Genomic DNA, 5,308 nt, shown 5'->3' on the forward strand with positions numbered 1-5,308 from the left:
AGAGTCCCAATGAGTTGTATTAGGAGACTGTGGGTGGTCGCAACAAGAAGGGTCGAGTGGGGGGACTTGGCGAAAGCGCAGAGCTGTACTATGGCGAACGGATGGGTCGGGTGTCTAGGTCTTCACAACAGTACATACCATCCGTTGTTTCTCAGATGCAGGATCAGATGGAGCATAGGGTCGAGGCTCTTCGTAGTGAGATCCGCAGTGAACTCCGGAGTGAAATACGGAGTGAACTTCGGAGTGAAATGGAAGTTGAGATGCAAGCTCAAATTCGAGCTAAAGTGGCCCAAATGGAGAGGAGAGCCAAGGAGAGGTGGAATGACTTCATGAGACGATTCGGCAACAACACCTACACATGTTCCACCATTCAGCCTCAGCGTCGAGACCCTAGGGATGATCCGGGTAGTGGAGGAGCAAGCCAGGGTACCCCTGCAGTTTTTTAGCCTAGCTTAGGTTTGTGTAGTATGGACATGCACTTAATTTGATTTTATGTAGCGTTTGATTATGTTCCCGCTTTTGTAGAACTTACTGTATATTATGTAGCTTTTGGATATGTTCTACTTAAGCAGATAGCTTTTGTGAAAATAATATATATTATTATTTTCGCAATTCGATAATAGTTTTAATTATCACAGGTATTTGGTGCAGGAACATACGCAATTATAATAATATTTGTTATTATTGATATCTAATGGATTATGTTCGAAAGGAAAAACAATTTGTGACGGAATTATATTGGTCGGAAGAACTACATTTGCGACGGAAAACTGGAGTAAAGTCCGTCGGACGTCACCACCATTTCTGACGGAATATATATCCATCGCTAGGCTAACGACCAAATGTTCTGTCGTAAGCCAGCGACGGAATTATTTTCGTCGCAACATACACCACCAGCGACGGAAATTTTTGGTCGGAATATTCTTTTTACGACGGAAAATTTCGGTCGGAAATGTTCTGTTGCGACGGAATTTTCCGTCGTTGATGACCATCCACCGACGGAAAATTCCGTCGTATATTAGCGACGGAATAACCCCAAAAGTTAATATGTTCAGCGACGGATTAATTTCTGTCGGAAAATCCGTCGGAATACACCTTTTCGACGGAATTTTCCTCGAAAAATCATGAATTTCCTACCAAAGGTTTTTCGACGGAATACAACGACGGAATTCCGTCGCAAGCTTGATTTGCGACGGATTTAGAGCCTTCAGCGACGGAAAATTTCGGTCATAAACTGGCCATTTTCTTGTTGTGTCAAATTCACAAACACTAAAACGCAGCAACAATTGCGACAATTAGAACCTCAAATCCACCATCAATTAAATTTAATTTAGTATCCAATTACAATAATATCGGCCTCCAATCGTTGCAACAACCACCACCTTCAATTCAATTCACGCTCCACCGACAACACCAAAACACAGCACCAATTGCGACAATTAGAACTTCATTCCACCGTCAATTACATCAATTCGCCACCCAATTACAACAATTTCGGCCTCCAATCGCAGCAACAACCACCACCTTCAATCCACGCTTCACCAACAACACCAAAACGCAGTAGCTATTGCGACATTTAGAACCTCCAATCCACCATCAATTACAACAATTCGCCACCCAATTACAACAATTCTGACCTTCAATAGCAACAACCATTTCGAATTGCGCTCCAATAGAAGATCCAAAAGGTGCGCTTATGGCAAAAGATTTGAAAATATTTTTTTAAAATAAAAAAAATTAAATACTATAACTATGTATTTTATAAATATATGTATTTGTAATAATACATACATATATAGTATAATTTTTCTTTTAAAAATAAATAAAAAAATGGAATCTAAAAATCCAACCTTTGGCCGGTCTGACAATAAAAATCCAACCTTCGTTTAATCTCACAAAAATCCAACCTTTATACCCCACTTTCTTTGACAGATCCATTTAACCTTTAACTTGTTAAATAGGTTTTTTTTTTTTTAGTTCTCTTCCTTCTCACTCCTCTTCTTTCTCTTTCCTCTCTACACCACCACCAGTCCACCACCTTTGCCACCACATACCCACCCTACCCAAACCCGAAACCCTCTTCCTCCTTCACTCGCTCTCCTCCCAAACCAAGGCAGCCTCCTCTTACCTCCCCATCCCTCTTCTATGCCCACCATAACCACCACCCCAGCATCTCCCTCACCCAACCTCACCCATACCCAGTGTGTGTTGAATCGAAAAACCCTCAAAATGAAGACGGTGAAGTGCGTGTTGGGATGGACAGCGGAGCTTGGACAACAATTTCAGTTGGTGCGATTTTGGGGGTTGAGCAGGGACTGATTTCCGCTGCAATTGGGCGAATTATTGTTGTTGGTGATGGGTGGTAGGATAGACGGGCTAGGCGAATTGAGGTTGCGTGGGGTGGTAGGCTAGACGGGCTAGGTGAATTGAGGGTGCGTGGTGGCCGGAGGGCGGTGGGGAGGGTGGTTAGGAAGGAGGGTGGGGCTGGTTTTTGGTGGGTTTGGTTGAATTGGGTGTTTGGTGTGGTGGTTAGGTATAGATTCGAAGGGGGTTTTGGTGGTTGGGGAGGTTGCGGCAAGTGTGGGGGGGTGGGGAGAGATCGCCGAAATTCGACGACCCCGATGGTGGGGCTGGTTGGGGTCGGGGTAGTTGCCGGTGAGTGGGGGAGGTGGTGCGGGGGCTAGGGAAGGTGGCTGATGGTGTTTTTTTTCTTCTGTTTTTCTGTTTTTATTTTTTAATGATTAAAAAAATAATTGACCAATTAACGCCTGACACGTGGCACATAACTTACAAAAACGGTCATCAACAGGTAATGGATCTGTCAAAGAAGGTGGGGTATAAAGGTTGGATTTTTATGAGATTAAACGAAGGTTGGATTTTTATTGTCAGACCGGCCAAATGTTGGATTTTTAGATTCCATTTTTCCTAAAAAAATTGATCAACCATAATATGCCACGTCAACATGTTATGGTGTCATTTTTAGTAGAATCATCTAGAAAAGACACCAATTAAAAAAGGTGTTAAAGAACTTTCAAAACAGACGAAAAAAGGGAAGACAACACAAGTTGTTTCTAGTTTATTTCTACCGACACTATTCCAAAACCACCACCACTCAATCAATCAAGAGTTCAAGACCATTGCCCTCATAGCCCCACATACACATGCTAATTGCCCCATCACTTTATCTTTTCCATTAAATTCTTTTCATAAATCAATGTACAAATGAAATTACAAGAAAAAAAGTCATTCAAGACAAAAACAAATTTTGCATATTATTATTCACTTTATAATTTATTTCAATGTTGGAATACTTTGTTCATTCCTAAAAAAATTATTAGGATCAACCAAAGTCTCAACCTTAACTAACCTATCAAAATTACCTATAAAATACTTCCTACCATAAACTTCCCCTTCTTTGTAAGTCCAATTATGACTAACACCAATATCAACATCCCTATAATTTAAGTAAGCACCCCTAGGATTTTTTGATACATAAGGTATCATAAACTCATAAACCTTCCTAATTAACCCAACATTAAGATCATCATCAATTTTCCCTCCAACTTTCCAATCAGCCGAGTATTGAATCTTGAACAGGTTCCCTCTCCTATGAGGAAATGGTGTTTCCGACGACGAAATCTCGTTCATCCTCCCTCCATAAGAGTTAAACACCAACCCTATTCTTTTCAACTCAATCAACTTCTTCCATAATAGATCCAACCCTACTTTTGTGATGGGTTTTTGTACATAATCCGATTTTCTCTTCAAATAAATATTCGTGTAACTCCTATTTAATAAAACTTCCAAGGAAGTTTCGTTGTCGTAGTTTCCCCAATACATTACCGATTTAACCCAACTCATCTCGAAGCAATCTTGCTTCTTGAGTCCGAGTTCAGGGAACTTTTCGTCTAGTAGAGACACTAACGAATTCGAATCCCCTAAAAAGAGTGACATAAATGTGACTCGTACGGTTAGGTTACCTTTTTGTTGAAGATCATTTGCAGGTTGTAATAGTAACCTAATGAACAAATTATGATCAATATCTTTCATTAAAACCTGCCACTTGTAAACTAAATCAGTAGCATTATCTGATAAAAACCGTTTAATGTTAAAAACGGTTACTGTCTCCGGTACGGGGACAATTTTAACGGTGTATGATACGACAACGCGAAACTAGCACCACCACCACCTCGTATAGCCCAAAATAAGTCCTCACCCATGGTGGTCCGGTTTAATATACGACCTCGAACATCGATAATTGTGGCATCGATTATATGATCGACGGTTAACCCGTGTTTTCTGATCATGTTGCCGTATCCACCACCGCTGAAGTGGCCTCCTACGCCTACGGTAGGGCACACCCCAGCCGGAAACCCGAGGGTGTTGCTTTTTTCTAGTATCCTATAGAAGAGTTCGCCTAGTGTTGCACCCGCCTCTACGTAGGCGGTTGCGGCCTTAGGGTTGACCTCGATACGACGGAAGTTGAACATGTCGAGGATGATCAATGGGTGGCCGGAGATGTAGGATAATCCATCGAAGTCATGGCCGCCACTACGGATTTTGAGTTGGTGGCCGAGGTTGCGAGCGCATACGACGGTGGCGGATACTTGGGAGGTGGTGAAGGGTGTGATTATGAGTGTTGGTTTTGGTGTTGTTGGGTATGTGAATCTAAGGTTTCGGATGTATGCTTGTAGGATTGAATTGTAGTTTGTGTTTTCTTTGGAGTAGAGAATTTTGGAGATGTTTGTTGATGAATTTGTTTGTTTTTTCAAGCATTGGAAGAAGTTAGTGTATGTAGAATCTAATGATAATGCTAATGTGAATGTTGAAAATATGATTAAAAGAAAATAGGATAGTTGGTAAGAGTTGGTTTTTGTGTTCATTTTCGATTTGGATTGCAAAAGATGAAACTTGTTAAGTGCTTAAGTTGTGTTTATATATAGTACAATTCCTTCAACACCCATTGTTTATACTACAATAATTGATACTCTAAAATCATATAAGATGTCAAAGTTATCTAATTGAAAAAAAAATATCTCTATAATTGTCTTTTGTAATAAATTAGAATCATTGAAAAATGGAAATAGATCTAAAAAACAATTGTGAAATTTTTAGATACTAATTAATTGTGTCATTATTATTATTTTTCATATGTTTGCAAAAATGAAATGGGACAAATATATCTATATGAAGTAATTAAATAAATAGGGAAAGTTGTATTGATTAGCAAGTTGGTGTTTTTTTTTTATTTTTTTATTTTTTTTTTATAATCAATGTGAAAGTGAAAGGTTTGAAAAGTCATATTTGA

At 39.7% G+C, this 5,308-nt stretch overlaps 1 pseudogene; it reads right to left on the minus strand.

The window, feature by feature from the left end:
* Nucleotides 1–3,246: 3,246 nt before the first annotated feature.
* LOC110725835 lies at nt 3,247–5,003 on the minus strand (annotated as a pseudogene).
* Nucleotides 5,004–5,308: the final 305 nt, after the last annotated feature.

This window comes from Chenopodium quinoa, unplaced genomic scaffold (assembly GCF_001683475.1).
Source record: "Chenopodium quinoa cultivar QQ74 unplaced genomic scaffold, ASM168347v1, whole genome shotgun sequence".
NCBI classification, from domain to species: domain Eukaryota; kingdom Viridiplantae; phylum Streptophyta; class Magnoliopsida; order Caryophyllales; family Amaranthaceae; genus Chenopodium; species Chenopodium quinoa.